Here is a 15,662-nt window from a genome sequence, read left to right as displayed (position 1 = left end):
GCTTGGGGTAAAGGATTACTTATCCCTAAATTTATGTCGTGGAACGCATGAGTGATATAATTCTGCATGGCTAGATCTCGGTTATCTGCTAGAAGGATCGGATTACGCACTTCTCCTGCTCGGTTTACTGCTCATTCACCTGCCATATCTCCATTCACAGGTGGATTTTGTGGAGGTGGAGGATTTTGTTGATTTCTATTCATTTCGATGGTTCCTTCTTCCACTTCTTTCTCTTTTTGATTTTCTCCTTATTTTCTTAACCTCTGCTCATGCCTTATCCTCTTAAGGGTTATTTCGATCTCTAGATCAAAGGTCAACCAACCAGATCTTGTGCTCATCACAACTCCCTTTAAAGGTTTGATATAACAATTAAGTCCAATGACATAGGTATGCAACAATCACACATGAAACAATTCACTTAAAAAGAATATGATTAGAAAACTTAAGTCCTTGGCAATGACGCCACAAACTTGGGACTTTCTCTACCTTCAAAAAGATTAGAGACTCGTGCAAGTGCACACGGTCACAAGTAATACTTGAGAGTAATCCAAGGTCGAATCCTCAGGGACTTGTTGCTTTTCAAAATCAAGTAATGTCGTGAATTGGTTCAAAGATGCAATTGTGATTTAGGAGGAAACATGTGATGAAATGTTAGTGTTTGGGGTTTTAACTAACAAGCAATTTAATAAAACTCATCCTCTTTATTTCCTACCTTAGTTTTGATGCAAAACATGGAAAAACGCTTTGTTTGGAAAATACACCAGTTGCAATTATGGATTTTATTTGAAAACTGAGTTTTACTCTTTCATTACCGCTTTTGGTTGCTGCAGAGGCTAGGGTAACCTACAATCATATGTCTATGTGTGATTACAATCTTAGAGAATAATTATCAACTCATTTGCTTTATGGGTCAGAGGGCCTATGTCTAGGACTATATTTTATGCGCTTATGTTTAAGTCACATCCCATATTGGTTTCATATTATTTTACCTAACTCACGCTTCACAGGGTTGGGGTTTAGTGTATAAATCAAGTTCCCACTACCAAATGGAAAAAAGACGTAAAGAGAAATTTTTAGAAACCAATCCAAAAAAGTGCGAGGCTCAATTCTGGGCAAATCCCGAGCGTGTTGACAATCAAATCAATTTGATTAAGGCATTCCACAAAGAGACTGATAACTAATTTATAACATTTATAAAGGGAGGAAAATGCACGAATAAAGGAAGTATTCTTTATTGAATTTAAATTAATAAACGAGTCATACAATGAGTTATAGCTTGACCCTCTTGTTAGGTTTTATGCCTTAAACTTGTGGTTTGTAAACATAAAACAAATATTCATTCAATAAAGTTTTTATTGATAGAATTGCATTAACCCAAATCCAATAAACTAACATCTGAGGTTACGTCATGTAACTGGGACAGTATATAATAGATATACAGTATATATTTAATATACAGCATATATATTTGATATACAGTATATATACAATATATATTTGATATACAGGTGGATAATGTTCCAATAGTAACCTAAAGGGTCTATAGTATATGGATAAGGTTGGGTACGTTATCCTGGTAACATTATGGATATGGCCCAGTTTGTAATAGTTAAAATGACTTGATCCAGGTCGTTCGTGTAGAGACATGCGAGTGGGGGTATCCTATACAATAAGTTTGTATGAGATCAGACCATTAATGGTGGGAAGTGGGAGAGTGGTGAGTTGGGAAGATGTGAGTGGTGAGTGGGGAAGTTGTGACTTCCCTACCACTCTTCCTACCTTATAAAAAAGGGAGGTTCTCCGCTTTCCTTTGCTCTCTCTCGGTCCCCAGTTGAACGAGTTTTGGAAACTTTAGTTTGAAAATCGCCCTCTCAATCTATCAAAATTTACTTTCAATTATAAGATGGTTCCCACAAACCGAGTTCTTAACTTCCAAACGATAGCGAGGAAGATTTTGTGGTGACGTTGGTGTGTACATTGAAGAGGTGTCTTCAAAGCTATGTATCACTAACTTCCTTCTATTCATGCTTATATGTTTTTTTTTTTGTAAATATAAGATAGGATCGAAGCACACGCGTTTGTGTGCTTCCGCCGTGTGATCCGATCCCTTCAATTAGTATCATAGCCTAGGCTATGCTTTCGATCTTGTCTTAAATAACAAGGAAAATAATGGTGGGTGTTTCTATACATTAGATGTATGTGGTTTTCAAATAGATGTTTTCGGTTTTTGGCATTAGATTTACAGTTCTTCCATTGATTCGATCAATGTAAAAGTCTATTATTTTTGGCGTTTAATCCTGTAAATCGAGTCTGTAAGTTTGTGTTGTTCGTGGCAAGGAGTTGTTGAGTACCAGAAAAGTGAAGAAAAACCAGAGAAATTGGGTGGACAACGCCTTGGAGCTGGAGGCGGCGCCTAGGCGCTATCTCGAGCGCCTAGGAGCTGGGCAGTCTCACCTAGGCGCTGAACAGTGGCACCTAGGCGCTACCAGAGCAGCAGAAACCCGAGAGCTTGGGCGTGCAGTAGTGGGGGCAGCACTTAGGCGCTGTCCCGCGTCGTTGGGTCCGGGCACCTAGGCGCTGGGCTTGGGTGCCTAGGCGCCGAGTTTTATTCAAAAAAAATTTCTGTTTGTTTTTTGTTTTGTTTTTCTTTCATTTCTTATAGGTAGCCAAAAACCAGTCTATTTTGCTATTTAATTATTATGCATTTTGAATGTATACTTAATTAGTTGTATATGTTGCATAAAGTATGCCACATAGTTTAAAATCCCACCATAGGTTAAGCATGTTCATGCATCATATGCATATAATAGTTATAATGTACGATAACATGATTTATTTTTATGATTAATTAATATAAGTGTTGTATTAATTAGATGAAAATAAAGTTTTATTGAGCATGACATTACTTTAGTAAAAATAAATGTTATATTTATGTATGTCATTGATGTATGATTATAGTTTCAATTTCTTTAAATTTATAAGTGTTATAAGTTTAGTGAGTAGAAATTAAAGTCTATAATCAAGAATGGCATGCAAACTCTAGGTCTTCAATAATTAATTTTAAAGTGGTTTGGAATTAATTATATCCTAGGTTGTATGCTTTTTATTTTGGTTTCAAATAGGTTTAAAGCGTCGAAATAAAAGCTTAATATAAAATATTTCATATAAGGGAACCCTGTCTAAGGAAGGTTCTGTCTAGGTTGAGGTACTTAAGCTTACCGTAAGGGAACACCTCTACCTTGGAACCGACCTGGGGGTTGAATTAGTCAATATTTTATAGCGTGCAATAATGTGGTTAGTTCATTAAAGTGTTTAATGAACTAAAACATTAAATGTTAAACAAATCCAATATAAAAGTTATATTGGGCAAACTAATAAACTTAGATAATTTCATTTAGCCGGATTTTACCTAAGTAATAACCCTAGTTGTAAAATACTAAGTTGGAGGATTAGATGTATATATAAAATATACCAAGTATATGAGATATATGTAGTGTATATATATATATACATTCTTCCCTCACGTTCTCCGTATAAATTCATACCGTGAGTTCCATGCTCGACCTCGTGTCGCCCTGGGCACGGCCTCCCTACGGAAGGTGTTTGCATGGTTCAAAACCAAGGTGAATGGAGAAAGTATTTATAGTGAGTGGGAGAACAACGTGTGACAACACATCCTACAGTCTCTTCCATTGGTTTGCAATGTGAGTTTTCTTACACGGCCTGCGTGTCGCCCTGGAGCGACCACCCTACGGAGGGTCTATTGTATGAAATCAAAATCAGGGCGAACTCCAAAAATGGATAAGGTATCTTTGGTTTTGCACCAATATTTGTACTTCCCTACGGTAGGCTTATTGGGGCGGACCTTTGGGGTCTGAAAATGGCGGGTCACACTTACGGAAGTTGTTAATTGAGTTAATTAACTTTTTGACCAAATAAACAGTGACTAACTGTTATAGAAATAAGAGTTATTCTGGTGTAATATTTAGTTGAGAATGTATCAATTCAGTGAAGGAGTAGCTGACTGCCCCACGGTAGCTGTTGCTCTAAATCACTGAAGCATCGTCGCAAAAATAATCTTGATTGAAAGGGTGTATTATTACGTTTTGCTAAAACTGATTGGTTTTTTAATGGGTAGTGCAAGTGTCTAATATAGATTTGTTTATTTGTTCAGCATGTCTAAATCTATTACCCTGCTTGTCGTTGAAAAACTCTAACGGCGAAAATTACACACAATGGAAAATGAACCTTCCCATGATACTCGTGGTAGATGATCTTAGTTTCGTCTTAACTGAGGAGTATCCTCAGGCTCTCACGCCTAATGCAGCCCGAGCCAGTCGGGATGCATATGATAGATTGATCTAGGCCAAGGACAAGGCAAATGTCTACATCTTGGCAAACATATCTGATGTGCTGGCCAAGAAACATGAGAGCATGGCCACTATAGGGAGATCATGAACTCGTTGCGGGCCATCTTTGGACAGCCGTCCATTCAAGCCTGACACGATGCCCTCGAGTTCATTTACAATTCCCGCATGAAAGAAGGAACATCGGTGCGAGAACATGTTCTCAATCTGATGGTCCACTTTAATGTGGCTGAAGTGAACGACGCTATCATAGACGAGGGAAGTAAGGTCAGTTTTATCTTGGAATCTCTTTCGAAGAGTGTCCTACAGTTTCGCAGCAATGCTGTGATGAACAAGATAGAGTACAACCTTACCACACTCTTAAATCAGCTACAAGTTTTTCAGTCTCGTATGAAAAATAAGGGACAGGAAGGGGAGGCAAACGTTGTCACCTCAAAACGGTTCCATTGAGGTTCGACCACAGGAACCAAATCTGCACTTTCTTCTTCTTGAAGTAAGACTTTCAAGAAGAACAAGAACAATGGTAAGGGGGTGAAAGCTGACCCTACTACTACTGTTGTTATCAAGAAGTGCAAGGCCAAAGTTGCAGACAAAGGAAAATGTTTCCACTGCAACGTGGATAGGCACTGGAAAAGAAACTACCTGAAATACTTAGTCGAAAAGAAGAAAACCAAAGAAGGTAAATATGATTTACTTGTTTTTGAAACATGTTTAATGGAGAACGATGATTTTGTCTGGATACTAGATTCAGGGGCCACTAACCATGTTTGTTATCCTTTTCAGGGAATTAGTTCCTGGAGGCAGCTTGATGCTGGGGAGATGACTCTCAAACTTGGAATGGGAGATGTCGTCCCAGCAGTCGCAATGGGAGACCTAAAGTTGTTTTTAGACAAGAATACATTAGTTGAGGAAAAACAAGTGGACCTACCATTTTCTCCGAGCAACCCCGTATCTCATTTCTTATAAGTTCCCCAAAATTGAACTCAATGCCCTTCATTAGAATGTATGTCATCATCGCCCTGTTACGCTTAATGGAGGAATCGTGAAAAGTGGGGATCAATTGGTTCTTCACCACATACGTCCAAACCATTGCTTGTTCATTGATGTCAAGGGCCTGTAAGGAAAGCCTCCCTGATGTCGGAATGGTCCATCTCACGTGTGGTCTACAAATAAGTCTACGCGTCTCCTCTACTTGCTCGTCCGATGGATGGATCAAAATTTCATTACCTATTACATTAAAGACATCCAACAAACCATAGTGACTATTAATAATGGAAGGCGAGAATTTTACCACTTTACCCCATACTCTCACTACACCTGCTCGGTTCGGGTTGATCACAGCATAAAATTCTTTCACCAAGGTCTCGGATACACGCATAGTTGGGACAAACAATGTATCCCAAACATTCTCCACAAGCCTCCTTTTAACATATTCTTGGACCAGCTATTGTGCTTCATCAAAGCCCCTCTCAACTAGGATATCATGTACTGTGAAGTCGAGCCTTCTCACTTCCAATCTCACTCTTTTGACTGTTGATGGTGTTTATTCGGTAGAATTGGGCTCTTCTTCTTAGCCTCCTCAAGTGGCTCTTCTGCCTCTCTTTGCACCCTAGCCCTCTTGGCTTTTTTAGATGGACTAGCTTCGCCCTGTTTTTGGGTAATCAAACGTACTAAAGCGGCTCAAGTTCTCGGCCTAGAAATTGCACCACGAGCAATTTCTGCAACATTTTTCTTCTTTCATGTTTTCTTCACCACTTAGGCCAAGCACACCTTCTCCTCTGAGATCTCTGCAGTACTAACAAAGTTGGGGTTAGAAACATTCAAACTTGATAAAGAAGGGACTTACCTTTTGAAGAAGAAGATAAAGAGGATTCCTCCACGGCCTCATTAGGGAGATCCACAGGACCAGATGTTCCTTCTTGCTCTTGTGCAGTGGGCTCCTCATCATCTTGCTGAGATTTGTGCATCGGAGTTCATACTCTTACTTTATATTGAATTATGTCGTCATTTTCTTCGTCATCCTCAAACTCATATCCATGCACTTCTTGGGGTAACTCAACAATATCTTCATCTTCTCCCTCAACATTCAATCTTTCTTGTGCTACCTCACTGTTTCCATCATCCTCCAATGGATCTTCTCCCCTCGCTTCATTCAAAGCCACCAAAATTTCGGCAACTTTTGACCTTGTCCTTTCCTACTCTAAATCATAGAAAACTAAGGGCATTTTAGTCAAGATAGGATCTCGAAAAGATCGAGACAAAATACCTTATATAGTGGTCAGTGGAGTATCCTCCAAAATTGCCCCAGACGCAATCTGGTAGTGGATTTCAACCGTAGCCGAATCTGAATGCTCCAACGGCTTCATGTCGTGTTCTGAGTCTCCACTAACTTATTCTTGACCTCCAACATTCATAGCAACAGTAGCGAAAATAGGGGGAGGGATAGATACTTCTAAAGATTCATAAACGGGGTTATCTTGATAAGAATTCAACCTACGATGCATACTCATACTACTTAATTTGAGCTTAATCTCCTCACTCACTCTCCTATAGTTTTCCATGAATTCTTGCCATTTCACGTTTAATTCTGCAATCTTGGCACAAACTCTCTCATTCTCTTTATACCTAATTTCATTCTTTTTATTTACCATGTCCGCTCTCTCATTAAGCTTAGTTATTCTCTCATCTAAAGCAGCACCTTTCTCATCGAAGGATTGATTTTTTCGTAGATAGACTTTACCAAATTCCTCTAATTTCTTCTCACTATGGCCTTCTTTATCAATCATAGCATCATGCGATTCTACATTGATTTTTTCAGAATCTACACCACCTATGGATAGATTCCTTTTAGGGTTCATTCTTAAAGCTTCTTCATATTTTCTTCTTTGTTTCCTAGGATCAAAAACTAGCTTTTTATGAGAAATCCTATGAGGTTCAAGAGGAATCATACCCGGTTTAGTTGGTGGCGGCAACAACACCTTCTTCTTCCTCTTCTCTTTGTCGCGAGGATTAGAGGAAGAAGAGCCTTCCATGGGTTCTTTAGCTTGCTTCACAATCAACAAAGAAAACCCCTTCAACAAACCCTAACGGTGCCGAAAAAGAGAGGAATATGAGAAAAATTTGGGATTCTTTAAGACTTGTTTGAGAGAAGATTTGAAAACAAGTGAGGGATTTGGGTGGTGGAAATCGCAAATGAGAGAGGTTTTGAAAACATAGGGCTTTTTGATTTATGTTTAAAAACATATTAAAAACATAATAGAGTTTATAATTGGGCCTCTTTTGATTTAAAAATAACTCAAAGCCCATTTAAAACATAACCCAAATAAAGCCCACGAAAATCACGCTAAAAATTCAAAAATCAATTATTTTCTTCTTAAATTGTGCCTGGCGCAATTCTAATGTGGGTCAGATCTTGATCCTGCAAAATTCAAATGCAAAAAAAAAAAAAGAGAGATTTGGAGTCTACACAAAAAGCCTTAAAGAAAATGTAAAGATTTTGCAAAAAAAGAAGACAAAAAATATTTTACATAAAAACGCCCTCAATACCGACAACGGGATTTAACTTACTGTTTTCTCATGATTATGCATGTTTAACAAATTGACAGTAGTTTTAGCAGTAGCAAACAAGGCATAAAGCATGACATGAAGACTAGGGTTCATAGAATGTCGATGCTTATATGACCCTAACTTGTAAGATTAAATATGAAATATGTTATCCACAACACATCTCAACATGTTGTCTAACTGAAGCAAATACTTCTACCTATAAAACAACATGACTAAGCACACGTGAACTAAACAACATGCTTTCAACAATAAAACAAGGGATAGATAACTCCGTCGATTAATCCAATGAGAAAAACAAAAAAAAAAGGGCCACCAAGTGGCGCTTTTTCTAGGCATTCCATATTTAAGTCTTGTTTTGTTCCTTCTTATGGAATAATGCTCATTGCTTTTTGCCTTATGTCTTGCTTATTTTATTGTGAACTTCAGTCTTGTACTAAGGAAATGAAATTATTAAAATGCTCAGGACATATAAAAAAAAAAAAAAACTGGAAAGTAAACAAGCATGAAACTAACGTACAAACTTCCCTCATACTAATTTTACTTTAAAGAACGTTGGAGGCTTTCAACTTTCACTTATTTCCTCAAACTCATTCGACCTCTCTTCTTCAACCGCCATGTCGCAGTTTCGCTCCTTCAAAGCACAATATGTTTTAAGGTCCAGCTTAAGGGGGACGTGACTTACTTGTATGCATTGGTTTTTTAAAATTGGAATTTGGGGTGAAACTTTAACATAGAATTGTTCATCTGAACCTATCTCATCTTTTTCTATCTCTTCCTATACTTGATACTTGATAAGTTTAGTCAACTCTTCCCTCTTTATGTCTTGGGTTATCTCTAAAGAGTGTCGAGGGAAAGGGAAAAACGGTCCAATATTTAGAGGTGATGAGTTTAGGTCCATTGTAACCTCATGTGCAATTACCTTTACCGGTTTCTCGAGTTCAACTTCCTTATTCTTCCATACCTCGTTTATCACTTAAGTTGTCCACTAGTAGCTCAGGTTGGCAATATTCAAGCTCGCTCAATACATTGATTGCCTTACCTTGCTCATTGTTAGGCAATGCTTCTAGTTGATTATTCCTCAACTAATCGACCATTTGCTCCACTTGGATATGCAGCCTGCGTGTTGCTTCATCAATTCTCGCCATAAAGTCTATCATAGTCGCTTCAAGGCTAGAAATTTCTAATGATTGCGTTTGCTCTGGCATCCATGGTTGATTGTACTCTTGTTGAGGTTGTGTCAGTAATTCTGGTGGGAATACATGCTTATACGGATGGAATATAATTTCAGGTTGAAGCTCTCCCCATGGGAAATTCGAATGATCCCTCCAATCTTGGTTGTATGGATTTGAATAAGGGTTGAATTATTGTTGGTTCCCTTGTTGACCTAGATAATAAAAGGATGAAGTATTAGATGGACAATATTACAATTAATGAAGAATATCACCACAATATAAATAATAGAATTGATTAGCAGGTACTTTGGGCATGTCACTTCCAATTGGAAGATTATACATAAATTTGGACTCCATTTCATACACTCCTGCTGGTTGTTGGTTTTATCAAGCAATATCTCATTTTTTCCATTTCTCCCTTTTCTAGTTTTTCTTCTGTTTTCTTGACCTCTATTTTCGCCTTAACTTCCGTAAGGTTATATATAACAATTCATCTCAAGGAACAGAGGCATGCAACAATCACAATATGAAACAATTCACTTGAAAATAAAATTGTTTGAAAAACTTAAGTCCCCAACAATGGCGCTAAAAACTTGTTGGGGCTTTCTCAACCTTCAAAAAGATTAGAGACTCATGCAAGTGCACACGGTCACAAGTAATACTCGGAAGTAATCCAAGGTCGAATCCTCAGGGACTTGTTGCTTTCAAAACAGTTGTTAAGAAGTGAACGATTCAAATATGCAATTGTGATTATGAAGAAAAATGTGATGAAATGTTGTTGTTTGGGGTTTTAACTATTAAGAAATTAAATAAAACTCAACCTCTTTGTTTCTACCTTAGTTTTGATGCAAAACATGGAAAACACACTTTGTTGGAAAAATGCACCAGGCGCAATCCTAGCTTTTCTTGGGAAACTAAGATATACTCTGTCACTATCGCTTTTGGTTGCTGTAGAGGCTAAGGTAACCTACAATCATATGTCAATGTGTGATTACAATCCTAGAGAATAATTATCAACTCACATGCATTATGGGTTAGAGGGCCTATGTATAAGACCATATTTTATGCGCTTATGTATAAGTCACATCCCATATTGATTTCCTATTATTTTACCTAAGTCACCCTTTTCAGGGTTGGGGTTTAGTATATAAATCAAGTTCCCACTGGCCAAATGGCAAAAAAAGACGTAAAAAGTAGTTTTTAGAAACCAACCCAAAATAGTGCTAGGCGCAATTCTGGGCAAATCCCGATCATGTTGAAAACAAAATCATTTTGACTAAGGCATTCCACAAAGTGGTTGATAACTAATTTAGAACATTTTTAAAGGAAAGAAAATGTACGAAAACATAAAAAAAGTATTTTTCATTGAATTAAAACAAATAAACGAGTCGTACAATGAGTTCTAGCTTGACCTTCTTCTCTCTCGAGCGTTAGGAGAGTGTAAACTCATTAAAGAACTTAAGAAGAACGAAATAAATGCAGAACAAAAGATAGAACTTGAATTAAAAGCAATACGGTAAGCAAAAGTATGAAAATACAAGGAAATAACAACTAAATATTTAATCTAAAGCCTAAGAACGAGTACTACAACGAAAGAGAAAATAAATGAAGCTGAAAAAGAGCTTGGAAGGGATGATTGCAAGTGGAGGGATGGCGTTCTTCTATAGGCCCTTGGAGTTGTTGGACTTCCCACCTCTTTAGGTGGAAATGAGTTGAGATACACCTAAGCACTCCCATTTGACTTAGACTCACGGTTATACATTGATTAAAGCACATGAGAAATGTCATCCTTGCCCCTCATTAATCAAAATGCACGTTTTGGTAAAATTGTTCTTCAAAATTGCGCCAGGGGCAATCCTGCAACACATAAAACAATTATTTTCTTCCAACTTTGATCGCATTTTTCTCATAATTTTCCTAAAGTACCATAGTTTGACTTTTATGAAGAAATGTTCTATGCATGTTCTACTTTAAGAACATGTAATCATTTTTGGAAAATAATGATGGGAAAGAGGTAAAAAACATGGTCAAATAGGGCTACCGACACATGTTTTTGCATAAAAATGGTCAACCCTAACATTAACCTATTCATGCCCTTAAATATCCTCATTGACATAATACAAAAACAAATAACAAATGAAAACATTTCATTTAAAAGATGAGCATGCTAAGAGTTTAGAAAAGATGCTATTCAAAAAGTTAAGGACAAACTTGTAGCTAGAACAAGGAAGCATGCAAAGTTTGAATTTAATTCATAAACACAACCACATTTATTACTAACAGAACAACATCCATAAAAGAACTATCCTAAAACCAAAAACTAACCTAAACAACCAGAAAGCAAGCTAAAAACACGAAAAGTAACCTAAATAACCTAACATACAAGATCAAAATCCAAAAATATCCAGTATTCAAGCAAAAAGAAAGAGATACTCCCCTAGTCATCATCTGAAGAATCATCGCCGGTAGGTCGTGAAGATGAAGGCAAGTTGGCCTTGAGTTCATCGGGAAGAGAAGATGCATCATCTCCATAAAGCCCCTTGAGAAACTCACACATGGCATGTTGAGTAGCCAAGACCAGATCAAATTTGTCCCTTAACTCATCGTTTTGTTCTCTCGTAACCACGCCTCAGGTCTCGGGGTCTGCAGTGGTAATGGGAAAATCTTCCTCCCGAATTATCGAATATCCCAAAACTCTCCTCATGGATGTAGCCTGCTTCTTAGGCGCCACTACATCATCATCATTGGCCTCCACTCCTGCTTGCAAACATAACTCTGTTATTAATCCATGAAAAAACAAGTGGACCTACCATTTTCTCAAAACAACTCCAATTTTTTTCTCTTTTGAGTTCACCAAAATTGAACTCAGTGCCCTTCCTCAAAATGTACACCATCATCACCCTATTGCGCTTAATGGAGGAATCATTTGAAGTTGGGATTAATCGGTTCTTCACTACGTACGTCCAGACAGTGCCTTGCTCATTGATAGCCAAAGGCTTCAAGGAAAGCTTCATTGTTGTTGATACGGTCCATGACTTGTCTGGCCTGTAGAAGAGTTTACGTGCCTTCTCTATTTGTTCGCCCATCGGATGCACAAAAATCTCATTACCTATTGCATCAAACAAATCCGGCAATCCATCATGAGTGTTAATAACCAATGGAGAGAATCTTACCACTCTATCTCTTACTTTCACAACAACTGCTCGTTTGGGTGGATGGTAGCATAGAATTAGTTTCCCACGACCTTTGACACCCGTGTAGGTTGTGCAAACACCTTTTCCCAACCATTCTCCACAAGTCGTCACTTGACATATTCTGGCATGGGCTCTTGCTCATGATCAAACCCTTTTTCAACCAAGATACCACGAGTTGTGAAGTCAGGTTTTTTCACTTTCAACCTCACACTTTTGGCTTGCGATGCTTGTTGCTCCGTAGAAGTGGGCTCCTCTTCATTAACCTCTTTAGGATGCTCTTTTGACTCTTTAAGCGCCTTAGGCCTCTTGGCTGTTTTAGATGGTCCAGCCTCAACTTCTTTTTTGGCAGCCAAATGCGTTACAGTGCCTCAGGTGTTGGGCCTGGAAATTGCGCTAGGCACAATTTGGACCAGCATTTTCTTCTTTTTTTGTTTTCTTCACCACTTTGGCTAAGCATAGTTCTTCCTCTGAGGTCTCTGCAGTAGCAACAAAGTTCGGGTAAGAAACATTCCTACTTGATAAAGAAGGGGTCTTACCTTTTGAATAAGAAAAAGATGATTCCTCTGTAGCCTCATTTGAGACATTCACAAGACCAGATTATCATTCTTGTACTTTAATAGGGGCCTCCTCTTCATTTTGTTGTGACTCATGCACTGGAGTTCGTATTCTCACTTCGTATTGGAGACATCGTCGTTTTCTTCTTATTCCTCACACTCATCTCCATGGACTTCTTTGGGGTAATTCTCCATGATCCTCATTCTCTCTCTTAAAGTTTAGTCTTTCTTGAGCTTCCCCATTGTTTCCATCGTCCTCCAATAGATCTTCTCCAGTTGCTTCATTCAAAGCCACCAAAATTTGGGCAATTTTCGACATCGTCTTCTCCTGTTCTAAATCATCAAAATCTAAAGCCCTTTTAGTCAAAGTAAGATATGGAAAATTGGGAGATGAAATACCTCGTATAGTGGCCTAGTTTTCGTTGTTCCTTGTCTCCGTTATACTTTCATTTACGGCGCCCGATTTTTAGCATTCACCAATGAACTCCTTCAGGTATCCCCTTTCGACAAGGGATTGAACTTGATCTTTGAGATTTCTGCAGTTGATGGTGTCATGTCTATGGCATCGATAAAATTTGCAGTACTTGCTCATATCTTTTTTGTGGCGTCGCTTTAGCAGCATTCTACCCATTGCAGCAGATTGTCGATGGGGGTCCCGTTAATTCGAGCTAGTATCCGATGCACTGGGATGCAAGTGGGAGTGTTCTTCCTGTATCCTTATGGTTGGTCGGTTTTAGAGTCTAATCGAGTCCCGCTGCACTCTCTTTTTGTAGCCGATCTCTCCGCTGATTTCCCTTTATCGCTTCGAGCCGTGTCGCCTTGCTTTTTTTCTAGGGACTGGGCCATGAGTATTTCTTCCCCTACTATGTGTCTATTATTCCTGGAGGTGAGCTCAACCATGGACCTTGCAGGGTACTTGCAGTGTGAGCGTACAAGCTTTCTATCTTTGATACTCTGGGACAGTGCCCATAGGGCCACACTTTCGTTGCAATTGGGTACTCGGGGCCCCTCATTTGAGAAGCGAGCGACGTACGCTTTCAAGTCCTTGCCTGATTTCTGTTTGACCGAGGACAACTGGCTTCTGTCCATCGGTTGGTACAAAAATTATGGAACTGGACCACGAACTTGCTTGCCCGATCCTGGTAGCTCCCAACAGAATGCAGGGGCAGGTCCTGGAATCATTGTTGAGCGGTATCAATGAGGGTTCTAGAGAAGCCTCTATACTGCTCGACGTCATTGTACCTGACCTGTCGCATCACATGATGATACGACGTGGCATGGTCCACGGGGTCTACCGATCTGTCATATTTGTCCAAACGTGATCCTTTCAACCTTTAGATAGGTCCACGACTAGGAAGCTAGCCGTGAAGGCCTATTGGGCAATGTTGGAGGGTTCATATCGTGTGGTGGGGCAGATGCCCCCAGCTCCGAGTTCATTCTTTACTTGATTGAAGATCTCTTCCTTGACTCGATCCAGATCTTTTCGGGCGATCTCGGTTCTAGACCAGCTGGGCTTGCTTGACGTCTGGGTGCTTGTCTTTGAATCCAGTCGAAGGATCGTCGGGTCGCGTCTAGAGCGGCTTCTGGTGAGCTTATATATCCTTGAGGTCTCTCGATGTTTCGGGAATTCCTAGAGACACCAAGGGGTTTCCCTCTCCGATTCCCCTGCGTTGTGGCCTGAGGCTCCCCTTCAGTGATACCACATTCGATCGCGCTCCCATTCGGGAGGGGGAAGGCATCGCGTGTTCGGTTGCCTAGGATGATTTCTATCAGTTGCCACATTCGGGAGAGGGAAGACCCCGGAACTCTTTCAGTGGGTATGTCCCACCTTTCTTTTGGCAAGATGTTCCATCGGGCAAACTGGGTTGATGGTATCCCAGGTCCCTCTTGGCTTTTGTAGGGCAGGGGGAGTCGGGATAAGTTTGTCGATAGCTTTGTCGCGTCGAAGCTCTTTGTCGACATTGTTATTGAGGAATTTGATTAGACATTCCTTCTCATTGCAAGATAGCGTAGCTTCCATGTTGGTGGTTCGTCCTGGCCCCAAGATGGGCACAATCGACCGTGGAATGCTATTCTCTTGTTCGGTGATCGTGTCGGGGGCATTCACTTTCGACGTTTCTTTGGGAACTACTCATGAAGTGGAGGAGTCGGGTTCGGGCTCGCCTTCCAGAATGTTGATGGCACCCACAATTTTTGGTTCCTTCATAGTGGTGGCGTAACATTCCTCTGAGGCTCGTTGCTGCTCGTCCAAGGTTCTCATCTCGTTGAGGGTGGGAAATTTCATTGTTTGGTGGTAAGTAAATGGAACAGCCCTAATGTTGTGTATCGCCAGTCTTCCAAGGATGGTGTTGTAGGCTAGAAGACCATCGATTACCATGAATTCCTCGATCCGAGTGACATCTTCTTTTCCTTCCCCCAAGGTTAGGGGTAGTTCGATGCTGCCTTCAAGATGGAGTCGTTCACCGGAGAAGCCAACCAGCAGCAATGCACACCTTTTGAGATTCGTGAGGTCCCACCCAAGCGTGCATAACATCGTCAAAGGTAGGACATTCGCCAAGCTCCCTCCATCCACCAGCATCCAACGTGTGGGTTCATGGTCGATTCTGGCAACGACCACAAAAACATCGTTGTGCGGCTGGAGCTGGGTATTCACCTCTTCGTTTAAGAAGGTTACTCCGGGTTTCCGTCTAGCCTGTCGGGCTAGTGCCTTCCGCTTATTACCAATGCCCCCCCAGGTCTTCAACTGATAGTGAGGATAGCCAGTGAGCAATCGTCCTTTTTCAGGGACTTCGATTTTGGTTGTGCCTT

The sequence above is a fragment of the Momordica charantia genome (genome assembly GCF_013281855.1).
Source record: "Momordica charantia cultivar OHB3-1 chromosome 8 unlocalized genomic scaffold, Mcharantia_2.0 BLBB01000008.1, whole genome shotgun sequence".
Lineage (NCBI taxonomy): Eukaryota > Viridiplantae > Streptophyta > Magnoliopsida > Cucurbitales > Cucurbitaceae > Momordica > Momordica charantia.
The sequence above is the reverse complement of the archived record's forward strand: the minus strand, read 5'-3'. Positions refer to the sequence as shown.